We start from the raw sequence: 13,923 nt of genomic DNA, 5'->3' as shown, positions 1-13,923 counted from the left end.
ATGTATCCCGTGCCACCCAACGTGCTCCAAAAGGTGTAAGTCAACTACCCTGGCCAGCAAGATCTCCGGATCTGTCCCCCATTGAGCATGTTTGGGACTGGATGAAGCGTCGTCTCACGCGGTCTGCACGTCCAGCACGAACTCTGGTCCAACTGAGGCGCCAGGTGGAAATGGCATGGCAAGCCGTTCCACAGCACTACATCCAGCATCTCTACGATCGTCTCCATGGGAGAATAGCAGCCTGCATTGCTGCGAAAGGTGGATATACACTGTACTAGTGCCGACATTGTGCATGCTCTGTTGCCTGTGTCTATGTGCCTGTGGTTCTGTCAGTGTGATCATGTGATGTATCTGACCCCAGGAATGTGTCAATAAAGTTTCCCCTTCCTGGGACAATGAATTCACGGTGTTCTTATTTCAATTTCCAGGAGTGTATATAAGAAGGGTAGAAGAACGGATTCTCAAAATTACAGACCAATATCCTTAACATCGGTTTGTTGCAGGATTCTCGAACGTATTCTCCATTCGAATATAGTGAATTTCCTTGAGACAGAAGTTTCTGTCCATGCATCAGCACGGCTTTAGAAAGCATCGCTCCTGCGAAACGCAACTCGCCCTCTTTTCACATGATATCTTGCGAACCATGGATGAAGGGTATCAAACGGATGCCATATTCCTTGACTTCCGGAAAACGTCTGACTCGGTGCCCCACTGCAGACTCCTAACTAAGATAGGAGCATATGGGATTGGTCCCCAAGTATGTGAGTGACTCGAAGACTTGTTAAGTACTAGAACCCAGTACGTTGTCCTCGATGGTGGGTGTTCATCGGAGGTCAGGGTATCATCTGGAGTGCCCCAGGGAAGTGTGGTAGGTCCTCTGTTGTTTTCTATCTACATAAATGATCTTTTGGATAGGGTGGATAGCAATGTGCTGCTGTTTGCTGATGATGCTGTGGTGTACGGGAAGGTGTCGTTGTTGAGTGACTGTAGGAGGATACAAGATGTTTTGGACGGGATTTGTGATTGGTGTAAAGAATGGCAGCTAACTCTAAATATAGATAAATGTAAATTAATGCAGATGAATAGGAAAAAGACTCCTGTAATGTTTGAATACACCATTAGTAGTGTAGCGCTTGACACAGTCACGTCGATTAAATATTTGGGCGTAACATTGCAGAGCGATACGAAATGGGACAAGCATGTAATGGCAGTTGTGGGGAAGGCGGATAGTCGTCTTCGGTTCATTGGTAGAATTTTGCGAAGATGTGATTCATCTGTAAAGGAGACCGCTTATAAAACACTAATACGACCTATTCTTGAGTACTGCTCGAGCGTTTGGGATCCCTATCAGGTCGGATTGAGGGAGAACATAGAAGCAATTCAGAGGCGGGCTGCTAGATTTGTTACTGGTAGGTTTGATCATCACGCGAGTGTTACGGAAATGCTTCAGGAACTCGGGAAGGAGTCTCTAGAGGAAAGGAGGCGTTCTTTTCGTGAATCGCTACTGAGGAAATTTAGAGAACCGGCATTCGAGGTTGACTGCAGTACAATTTTAATACCGCCAACTTACATTTTGCGGAATGACCACAAAGATAAGATAAGAGAGATTAGGGCTCGTACAGAGGCATATAGGCAGTCATTTTTCCCTCGTTCTGTTTTGGAGTGGAACAGGGAGAGAAGATGCTAGTTGTGGTACGAGGTACCCTCCGCCACGCACCGTATGGTGGATTGCGGAGTATGTATGTAGATGTAGTTTCAGCTGCTTGTTTTCATACTTGCCAAACCCTACCTCGGCCAGCGAGGTCACCAGGTTTCTCACCAACTCAAAACGTCTACAGCATTAACGGGAGGGCCATCCAAGCCGCTCCTGATTTTCACGATCTAACGCCCCAGTTGGACAGAATTTGGCACGGTATCGTCCAGGAGGACATCCGACATCTCTCTCTCAATCACTACCAAGTCGAATAACAGCTTACATAAGGTCCAGAGGTGGAAGCTTTTTCCCTCGAATAAACCGTACAATGTGTCTGAAATGGTAATCATTTCTTTGACTGTAGATTTACATCACAGCTGCCGATTTCAGGATAATTCCATCGCGATATGTCGCTTTTTGTCTTAGATTGAATTTCATGTTGATGGTGTTGGGACAGCAACCAGCCACAAATTTACTTTCAGTTCCTTTATTCAAAGGGTACCGTTACCGGTTTCGAATCATCGTGATTCGTCTTCAGACGGTTTACACGCTTTCCTTATAACATGTGGTGTGTTTTTTTACGGATTAATTAGCCTAAAATATAAATAATACATAATTATAAGCAGTCCACACACAGATGATTGCGTTACAGAGTTTCGTTGCATGTGAGTTACGTGAGATGTCGGTTTGGAGTGTTTGTTTTCATAACACTCGTCCAACAGATGTGAATACATTCCCACTGCATTCTTATTGTTGCACACGCAAATTTTTCTCACTGAACACTTTAGATTTGTCACAGAGGAGATTTCTACCACGCACCACATGTTTAGATACAAACAAAGAGCTTACAAACATATGAGTATCAAAGATGCTATGATATATCGTAACATTTGGAGTTGTCCTATGTTTGGAAAGGATCATATTTTCACTTAGGCAACTGAAATGCATTTTACGCTAGTACAGAGACATTGATTTTTTGAGTTGATACAGTTACATTAATTATACAGTTATTCCTTTTTTTATGTCCCAACACCATCAACATTTGCCTTCAAATAACAACCACGGTCTCCAACCATGTGTCATCAAATGACAAACTTGCATGAATTTCATGTTCTGTGATCAAAAGAAATCGATAGCCTATACCGTTATTATATTAATGAAACAACATAATGATCAGCTTTCTCTAAATATGTGATGATGGCGCTAAGTGATCAGCAGCGCAACAGGCGGTATACTACATCCTTTTCTGTGAAACGTGCCAGACACACGTGTGGCTAAATGAGGTCAAAATGTTTACTGGCTTCACAATCCTCAACATACTGCATATATTAATAACAACAACAGTACTCAATGTCATGGCGGCATACATGGCTACAGTCAAATCATAATTAGTGAAAAGAAATGGTACAGAAGGAATAGTCTGCACTGTTAACGGTTACTTAACACCAAAAATAGTAGTGGTATCTAGGACTACTCCGTATTCTTTCCAAATTTGAAAAAAAAGCCAGGCTCTCCTACAAGATCTCAACGCTGATGAGAAGTGTTATTCCAATGACTAATACAGTCTTGAGTCTGGAGTCAACTTTTCCTTAAGAGGTGCAATGCACTTCACCAGAATTCTACCCTTAAATTACGTCCCCTTTTACTGATGTCAGCTCTTACTTGCTAGTACCATGTGAGGATGGCCGCTTTCTTGGAAAGAGACTAGTTCTGGGACTCTGTACCTGCTATTTTGACAGTCAACCAGAACTGTTTCAATACTATAAGACACTGTTTTAATCACTAATTTGTTGATGTTGGATATTCATATGTATTTATATTCTAGAGATTTGTTTCAGTGTCTGGGGTCCATATAAAGCCATCATAAAGATGGAGCACTGCAGGAGCACAAAGATTTGTTAGTTCACCGATCAGCCTGAACATTACGACCACCTACTTCGTAGACGGTACGCCCACCTTCGGTACGATGATGATGATGATGGTGCCTGGATTGTGGGGCGCTCAACTACGCGGTTATCAGCGCCCGTACAAATTCCCAACCTTTGCTCAGTCCAGTCTCGCCAGTTGCGCGAATGATGATGAAATGATGAGGACAACACAAACACCCAGTCATCTCGAGGCAAGCGAAAATCCCTGACCCCGCCGGGTATCGAACCTTTGGTACGGATAACAGCAGCGACGCGTCGTGGCATCGAAGCAGTGAGGCTTTGGTAGATCACTGGTGTGAGTTGGCACCGCAGCTCGACCCACAAGTCGCCTAATTCCCGTAAAATCTGGGGAGGGGGCCGACGAGTGACGCCACGTTCAGTCACATCCCAGATGTGTTCAGTCAGGTTCAGATTTGGTGAGCTGCGGAGGGGGGGGGGGAGGAGACACATCAATTGGAACTCGCCACTGTGTTCCTGGAACTACTCCATTACACTCCTGGTCTTGTGAAATTGCGCATTATCATGTTGAAAACATGGTGTGAGTTGACACCACAGCTCGACCCACAAGTCGCCTAATTCCCGTAAAATCTGGGGAGGGGGCCGACGAGTGACGCCACGTTCAGTCACATCCCAGATGTGTTCAGTCAGGTTCAGATTTGGCGAGCTGGAGAGGGGGGAGACACATCAATTGGAACTCGCCACTGTGTTCCTGGAACTACTCCATTACACTCCTGGTCTTGTGAAATTGCGCATTATCATGTTGAAAACATGGTGTGAGTTGACACCACAGCTCGACCCACAAGTCGCCTAATTCCCGTAAAATCTGGGGAGGGGGCCGATGAGTGACGCCACGTTCAGTCACATCCCAGATGTGTTCAGTCAGGTTCAGATTTGGCGAGCTGGGGGGGGGGGGGGGGGAGAGACACATCAATTGGAACTCGCCACTGTGTTCCTGGAACTACTCCATTACACTCCTGGTCTTGTGAAATTGCGCATTATCATGTTGAAAACATGGTGTGAGTTGACACCACAGCTCGACCCACAAGTCGCCTAATTCCCGTAAAATCTGGGGAAGGGGCCGATGAGTGACGCCACGTTCAGTCACATCCCAGATGTGTTCAGTCAGGTTCAGATTTGGCGAGCTGGGGCGGGGGGGGGGGGGGGGGGAAAGACACATCAATTGGAACTCGCCACTGTGTTCCTGGAACTACTCCATTACACTACTGGTCTTGTGAAATTGCGCATTATCATGTTGAAAACATGGTGTGAGTTGACACCACAGCTCGACCCACAAGTCGCCTAATTCCCGTAAAATCTGGGGAGGGGGCCGATGAGTGACGCCACGTTCAGTCACATCCCAGATGTGTTCAGTCAGGTTCAGATTTGGCGAGCTGGGGGGGGGGGGGGAGAGACACATCAATTGGAACTCGCCACTGTGTTCCTGGAACTACTCCATTACACTCCTGGTCTTGTGAAATTGCGCATTATCATGTTGAAAACATGGTGTGAGTTGACACCACAGCTCGACCCACAAGTCGCCTAATTCCCGTAAAATCTGGGGAGGGGGCCGATGAGTGACGCCACGTTCAGTCACATCCCAGATGTGTTCAGTCAGGTTCAGATTTGGCGAGCTGGGGGGGGGGGGGGGGAGAGACACATCAATTGGAACTCGCCACTGTGTTCCTGGAACTACTCCATTACACTCCTGGTCTTGTGAAATTGCGCATTATCATGTTGAAAACATGGTGTGAGTTGACACCACAGCTCGACCCACAAGTCGCCTAATTCCCGTAAAATCTGGGGAAGGGGCCGATGAGTGACGCCACGTTCAGTCACATCCCAGATGTGTTCAGTCAGGTTCAGATTTGGCGAGCTGGGGGGGGGGGGGGGGAGAGACACATCAATTGGAACTCGCCACTGTGTTCCTGGAACTACTCCATTACACTCCTGGTCTTGTGAAATTGCGCATTATCATGTTGAAAACATGGTGTGAGTTGACACCACAGCTCGACCCACAAGTCGCCTAATTCCCGTAAAATCTGGGGAGGGGGCCGATGAGTGACGCCACGTTCAGTCACATCCCAGATGTGTTCAGTCAGGTTCAGATTTGGCGAGCTGGGGGGGGGGGGGGGGAGAGACACATCAATTGGAACTCGCCACTGTGTTCCTGGAACTACTCCATTACACTCCTGGTCTTGTGAAATTGCGCATTATCATGTTGAAAACATGGTGTGAGTTGACACCACAGCTCGACCCACAAGTCGCCTAATTCCCGTAAAATCTGGGGAAGGGGCCGATGAGTGACGCCACGTTCAGTCACATCCCAGATGTGTTCAGTCAGGTTCAGATTTGGCGAGCTGGGGCGGGGGGGGGGGGGGGGGGGAGAGACACATCAATTGGAACTCGCCACTGTGTTCCTGGAACTACTCCATTACACTCCTGGTCTTGTGAAATTGCGCATTATCATGTTGAAAACATGGTGTGAGTTGACACCACAGCTCGACCCACAAGTCGCCTAATTCCCGTAAAGTCTGGGGAAGGGGCCGATGAGTGACGCCACGTTCAGTCACATCCCAGATGTGTTCAGTCAGGTTCAGATTTGGCGAGCTGGGGGGGGGGGGGGGGGGAGAGACACATCAATTGGAACTCGCCACTGTGTTCCTGGAACTACTCCATTACACTCCTGGTCTTGTGAAATTGCGCATTATCATGTTGAAAACATGGTGTGAGTTGACACCACAGCTCGACCCACAAGTCGCCTAATTCCCGTAAAATCTGGGGAAGGGGCCGATGAGTGACGCCACGTTCAGTCACATCCCAGATGTGTTCAGTCAGGTTCAGATTTGGCGAGCTGGGGCGGGGGGGGGGGGGGGGAGACACATCAATTGGAACTCGCCACTGTGTTCCTGGAACTACTCCATTACACTCCTGGTCTTGTGAAATTGCGCATTATCATGTTGAAAACATGGTGTGAGTTGACACCACAGCTCGACCCACAAGTCGCCTAATTCCCGTAAAATCTGGGGAGGGGGCCGATGAGTGACGCCACGTTCAATCACATCCCAGATGTGTTCAGTCAGGTTCAGATTTGGCGAGCTGGGGGGGGGGGGGGAGAGACACATCAATTGGAACTCGCCACTGTGTTCCTGGAACTACTCCATTACACTCCTGGTCTTGTGAAATTGCGCATTATCATGTTGAAAACATGGTGTGAGTTGACACCACAGCTCGACCCACAAGTCGCCTAATTCCAGTAAAATCTGGGGAGGGGGCCGACAAGTGACGCCACGTTCAATCACATCCCAGATGTGTTCAGTCAGGTTCAGATTTGGCGAGCTGGGGCGGGGGGGGGGGGGAGAGACACATCAATTGGAACTCGCCACTGTGTTCCTGGAACTACTCCATTACACTCCTGGTCTTGTGAAATTGCGCATTATCATGTTGAAAACATGGTGTGAGTTGACACCACAGCTCGACCCACAAGTCGCCTAATTCCCGTAAAATCTGGGGAAGGGGCCGATGAGTGACGCCACGTTCAGTCACATCCCAGATGTGTTCAGTCAGGTTCAGATTTGGCGAGCTGGGGCGGGGGGGGGGGGGGGGAGAGACACATCAATTGGAACTCGCCACTGTGTTCCTGGAACTACTCCATTACACTCCTGGTCTTGTGAAATTGCGCATTATCATGTTGAAAACATGGTGTGAGTTGACACCACAGCTCGACCCACAAGTCGCCTAATTCCCGTAAAATCTGGGGAAGGGGCCGATGAGTGACGCCACGTTCAGTCACATCCCAGATGTGTTCAGTCAGGTTCAGATTTGGCGAGCTGGGGTGGGGGGGGGGGGGGGGAGAGACACATCAATTGGAACTCGCCACTGTGTTCCTGGAACTACTCCATTACACTCCTGGTCTTGTGAAATTGCGCATTATCATGTTGAAAACATGGTGTGAGTTGACACCACAGCTCGACCCACAAGTCGCCTAATTCCCGTAAAATCTGGGGAGGGGGCCGATGAGTGACGCCTCGTTCAGTCACATCCCAGATGTGTTCAGTCAGGTTCAGATTTGGCGAGCTGGGGGGGGGGGGGGGAGAGACACATCAATTGGAACTCGCCACTGTGTTCCTGGAACTACTCCATTACACTCCTGGTCTTGTGAAATTGCGCATTATCATGTTGAAAACATGGTGTGAGTTGACACCACAGCTCGACCCACAAGTCGCCTAATTCCCGTAAAATCTGGGGAAGGGGCCGATGAGTGACGCCACGTTCAGTCACATCCCAGATGTGTTCAGTCAGGTTCAGATTTGGCGAGCTGGGGCGGGGGGGGGGGGGGGGGAGAGACACATCAATTGGAACTCGCCACTGTGTTCCTGGAACTACTCCATTACACTCCTGGTCTTGTGAAATTGCGCATTATCATGTTGAAAACATGGTGTGAGTTGACACCACAGCTCGACCCACAAGTCGCCTAATTCCCGTAAAATCTGGGGAGGGGGCCGATGAGTGACGCCACGTTCAATCACATCCCAGATGTGTTCAGTCAGGTTCAGATTTGGCGAGCTGGGGGGGGGGGGGGGAAGAGACACATCAATTGGAACTCGCCACTGTGTTCCTGGAACTACTCCATTACACTCCTGGTCTTGTGAAATTGCGCATTATCATGTTGAAAACATGGTGTGAGTTGACACCACAGCTCGACCCACAAGTCGCCTAATTCCCGTAAAATCTGGGGAAGGGGCCGATGAGTGACGCCACGTTCAGTCACATCCCAGATGTGTTCAGTCAGGTTCAGATTTGGCGAGCTGGGGCGGGGGGGGGGGGGAGAGACACATCAATTGGAACTCGCCACTGTGTTCCTGGAACTACTCCATTACACTCCTGGTCTTGTGAAATTGCGCATTATCATGTTGAAAGCTGCCACTGCATTACGGTCATGAAGGTGTGTACGTCGTCTTCAAGCAGTGTACGATACTCCTCGGCCGTCATCGTGGCCTGCACGAGCTCCGCTGGATCCACGGCTGTCCACGTGAATGTTCCCCAAAACTTAATGGGGCCGCCGCTAGCTTGTCTCCATGTCGCAGTACAGGTTTCAAGGAGCTGTTCCCCTGGAAGACGAAGGATTCGTGCTCTCCCATCGGCGTGATGGTGAGAGTACCGCGATTCAACAGATCATGCAACGCTCTGCCACGGCTCCAACCTCCAGTGCCGACGGTCACTCGCCTATTACAGTCGTTGTTACCGATGTCGTGGTATTAACTCTGGCACACGCACGAGTTGTCGGCTGTGGAGGCCCATCGTTAGGAGTCTCCGGTGCACCGTGCGTTGAAGCACACTTGTGCTCTGCCCAGAATTAAAGCCTGATTTAGTGGCGCGAGAGTTCGCCCCCTCTCCTGTTTCACCAGCCTCCCCAACCTACGATGTCCGGCATCTGTGACGAGGCCTGGCCGCCCAACCCCACGACGTCTGGACGTGGTTGCACCTCGGCTTCGCCACATTCACCACGGCACTCCTCGTCTACCCGATAAGTTGTGCAGTTTCCGAAGTGCTCGTGCCCTCCGAGCGGGTCACGTTCTGTCCTCGGTGAAACTCGGACAGATCGCGCGCCTTCCCCATTCTACAGACGAACAGCACGCTCGCTGGTACCGCATGCAACGTGCGTGTACCTCATTAGCAGGTACCTGGCCAGGTGACGCTTTGTATCGATGGTCATAATGTTCTGGCTGATCAGTATCTCTCGTGACAGGTTAGTGTAGTCCACTTCTAAGCATAACAGAGGTACTTAAATAATTTAAATGAAAATTGTTGAAATAATGCTCATACACTCATAAATGTGTGGTGTGTAAAATTATCGCTCGAGTATAGCTTTTGTAGGGATCATCAAGTTATACTAAGAGAACACACAATAGAGGCACTAAGGCACGGATAGTCCCCTGATTTCATTAGGGACGTAAATATGACAACCAAATTAAGTAAAGCTCTTTCTGCTGTATATTGCACAGTGCCTTGTAAAGTGCAGATATAAAAGTAATATCTAGATATAAAAGACTATGTCCAAACTGACTGACTCATTACTCGCCACCCAGAACCACTAAGGATAGAAACTTGAAATTTGCAGAGAGTGTTGTTCTTATACTATAGGCGTCGTTTTAAGAAGGGATTTCTTGAAATTCCATCCCTAGGATGAAGAAATAGGGGATAAAAGGTTTTTCCAAAACTGGTCGCTATTAAGGCAATTTCGAAGATAGACCCACCGAAATACATATTTGGTTTCTTGGCCAGAAATAAAGAAATATGCGTACCAGTATTTCTTGAAATTCAAGCCCTAAGGGGCTAAAATAGTAGATGAAATTGTTTTTGGAAATAAATCATTATTAAAGACTACTAAAGTAGTTTTAAAGCTGGATCGAAGCAAACCGGTATTTCACTTCTCTGTTAGAAATAAAAAAAAACACCTTGCATTGCGTTTTTTTTTTGACACTCAACCTCTGCGGAGGTGAAGTAGGTGGGGTGAAATGTTGTATGAAAATATTTCATTGTGAAAGCATTTTTAAAGCTACTGGTTTCAAAAATATTCGATTCAAATCGTTTCTCCCACATACATGTTATTTCTCCTTCTACATAACTAAAAAAAACAAATATATACATAACAATGCGCTGTTTTGCTTTCTTCTTCACCATCGATTTTATACAAAATAAGAAAGTTTTATTTGTAGGTTTTCGGCTTATGATCAGAATATTATCAGGGCACCTGTAAGTACAAAACATTATAATCATGCCCATTCACAAACTAAAAATATGTGAGATATTGCCATTGAAGCTACTATACAGCTGGAGTCTCTCTCGTACTCCAGATACCAACGATCGCAACCGATTTAATCATTTCATTTTAAGCGACTCCAGTTCCCAGTCAAGGTCTTGCTTGCAAAGTGAATAAGAAAGACTCATGGTGGGAGAGTGGGAAAAGATAAGTGGACATAGAGGGGGGGCAGGAGGAAACGGACATAGAGGGGAGAAGAAGATGGACAGAGAGAATGGGAGGAGGTGATGTACAGAGAGAGGGGGAAGGACGAGGAGATGGGCAGAGAGAGAGGGGGGAAGTGATGCACGAAGGACAGAGAGAGAGGAGCAGGAGGTGATGTACAGAGAGAGGGGCAAGGGCAGAGAGAGAGGGGAGGAGGTAATGTACAGAAGGGGAAGGATGAGGAGATGGACAGAGAGAGAGGAGGAGGAAGTGATGTACAGAGAGAGGGGCAAGGAGATAGGCAGAGAGAGAGGGGGAGGAGGTAATGTACAGGAGGGGAAGGATGAGGAGATGGACAGAGAGAGAGGGGAGGAGGTGATGTAAAGAGAAAGGGGGAAGGGGGAGGAGACAGACAGAGAGAGGGGGAGGAGGTGATGTACAGAGAGAGGGGAAGGGGGAGGAGATGGACAGAGAGAGAGGGGGGGATAGGATGAGGAGTTGATGAACAAGAGAGGGGGGAAGGGGAAGGAGACAGACAGAGAGAGAAAGGGGGAGGTGGTGATGTACAGAAGGGGAAGGACGAGGAGAGGGACAGAGAGAGAGGAGAGGAGTGATGTGCAGAGAGAGGGGGAAGAGGGAGGAGATGGGCAGAGAGAGGGGGAGGGGGTGATGTACAGAGAGAGGGGGAAGGGGGAGGAGAAGTACAGAGAGAGAGGGGGAGGAGGCAGTGTACAGAGAGAGGGGGAAGGGGAAGGATACTGACAGAGAGAGAGAGGCTGAGGAGGTGATGTATAGAGAGAAAGGGGAAGAGGGAGGAGACGGACAGAGAGAGAAAGGGGGAGGAAGTGATGTAGAGAGACGGGGAAGGAGGAGGAGATGGGCAGAGAGGGAGGGGGAAGAGGTGATGTACAGAAGGGGATGGACGAGGAGATGGACAGAGAGAGAGGGGAGGAAGTGATGTACAGAGAAAGGGGGAAGGGTGAGGCGACAGACAGAGAGAGAGGGGAGGAGGTGATGCACAGAGAGAGGGGGAAGGAGGAGGAGATGGGGAGAGAGAGAGGGGGGAGGAGGCGATGTACAGAGAGAGGGGGAAGGAGGAGGAGGAGAGAGAGAGGGGGGGCAACATGTGCAGAGAGAGGGGCAAGGAGGAGGAGCTGGACAGAGAGAGAGGGGGAAGAAGAGATGGGCTGAAAGAGGGGGTGAGGAAAGGAGTTGTACATCCAGTTCCTACAAGTATTTGGCAATTGAGAAGCATTGCTAGGTTTGCTAGTAACTGTGTATACAAAGGACAGAAATTGCAATATTATCCCCTCCCTCCTCATCTGCCCATCATCACCACTTATCACCACTTAGAGAGAGAGGGAGAGAGAGAGAGAGAGAGAGAGAGAGAGAGAGAGAAAGGTTAGAGATTAAGTTCAGCTGTACTTTCTCCAAGAACTTTGGAAGTGATAAATGGTCACCAAGATAAATAGTTGAAGTCCTGGCAAAGTATATGGTCTAGTTGTTACAGTACATGATGACACTGGGTGATGAGGAGAGGTTTCCTGTGTAATTGGTTCTCAGGACAGTCTGAGGATTAGAGGTGTTAAGGATATGGTGTGGGAAATAAGTTTGCAGACTAAGTTTGGGGGTAGTGCCTATCTGTAAAGGTCTTGGTAAGCAAATTCAGCAAGAGATTTCTTGTCACTTCAAATACTGCACCAACAGAACCACTCCCTAATAATTTGGCCAACCATGGATGGCGCATTTGCAGTGTTGAGAGATCCCCTGCTCAGTAAGCTGAGGATCTTATGAACGCCTTCTAAGACAGGTACCAACCCCCAAACCTAGTCTACAGATAGATATCCTGCACCATAACATAACATCGCCTGACCACTCCCAAGAACCATTGTAAAGGAAAATCTGCTTCAGTAACCAATTTCGATACTGCAACATTTGCATATTTGCACATTGCATGTTATTCACCAGGGCTACAAGTATTTATCATTCTGCCCACAAACGAGGATCATTCTACCCACAGTCCTTCCAATAACTTCGAAAGTTGTATTCAGTTGCTCACCCAGTCTGCAAATATCGTGTCCATCCTCAAGCCACACTTACTCCCAAACGCTTGCCAAATTGGTCACACCACTGTGCGGGAGCCCAGTGCAATACCTGTCAGATACATCCACTATAAACCTTCTACTCCTGTCACTGACTTATCATATTCTATGCTATCAGAGAAGGGCCACCTGTGGAGGCATTCATGTCATATATCAGCTGTGTTGCAACAGCCAGTACTGAACAGTGGCAAAGGGCAAAGATGACTACCCACTGGTGTAACACACTGCTCAGAGCAATATGCTCCAATCGCTGCTTCACAATCCTAGCCATCTGGATCCTGCCTCCCAATACCAGCTTTTTTGACCTACATAGGTGGAATTGTCCTTGCAACACATCTTTCTCTCCTGTAATCCTCCTGGCCAAAACCTCTGATAGACCCCACCCTCCTTTCACCTCCACCCTGTCCCAAAGCCTTGACTTCATCCATCGTGCAGCCAACCCTCTTCCACACAGTCTCCCCTTCCTTTGTTCTGTCTACCCTTTCCAAATCCCTCTTTCACATCACTACAGGACACACGAGACCACCTGGTGTGGTGCTCATGCAGCACTTCTGTTTGACGTGCACATGCTGGGTTTCCATCCCAGCTGTTAGTCACTTTTCCTCAACCTCTCCCCTCCACTTGACACAATCCCCTCACAACCCAGATGAGTTGCAGAACCTAGTCAGAGGGCACAATGTGTGTGTGTGTGTGTGTGTGTGTGTGTGTTTGTGTGTGTACCTCGAAAAAGGAATCGACTGAAAGCAACAAAAAGGTCTCAGTTTAAAAATATGTTTTATTTTTTGTCTTCTGCAACTAGACAGTGCCAAAGCCCTCCACGAAGTCGTACACACATGTACCACTCATTCATATAAATCCACCTATTGATTAAGGTTTAAATCTCTGAATCATGTAATACAAATGAAAGAAATTGTGGGTGGTAACACTAAACTTGTAGTTTCAATTGACTCACTCAATGCCACCACTATCCATCGAGTTGTTACCTCTACCCCTCCGATAACGTATAATGTATCTGCAATGTGTAACATGTTCATGTGCAAGTGAGACTCTTTCAACAGTAAACTTGTAGTTTCAAATCGACTCACTTAATGCCTCCATTATCCATCGAGTTGTTACCTCTAGCCCTCTGATAACGTATAATGTATCTGCAATGTGTAACATGTTCGTTTCCAAGTGATACTCTTTCAACATGGATCCATGAAACGTAAATGTATAATGTATCTGTCATGTGTAACA

The 13,923-nt window shown here is 47.9% G+C and overlaps 1 protein-coding gene across 2 annotated transcripts in view; it reads right to left on the bottom strand.

Moving 5' to 3' along the window:
- Window positions 1–13,923, bottom strand: part of LOC126106557 (dihydropyrimidinase-like) — a 99,137-nt gene that overhangs the window by 19,673 nt on the left and 65,541 nt on the right. The gene's annotated exons all lie outside the window — the stretch shown is intronic.

Source organism: Schistocerca cancellata, chromosome 10 (assembly GCF_023864275.1).
Source record: "Schistocerca cancellata isolate TAMUIC-IGC-003103 chromosome 10, iqSchCanc2.1, whole genome shotgun sequence".
In the NCBI taxonomy this organism is placed as follows: Eukaryota; Metazoa; Arthropoda; class Insecta; order Orthoptera; family Acrididae; genus Schistocerca; species Schistocerca cancellata.
Note: the sequence above shows the minus strand (reverse complement) of the source record. Positions and strands in the feature narration are given on the sequence as shown.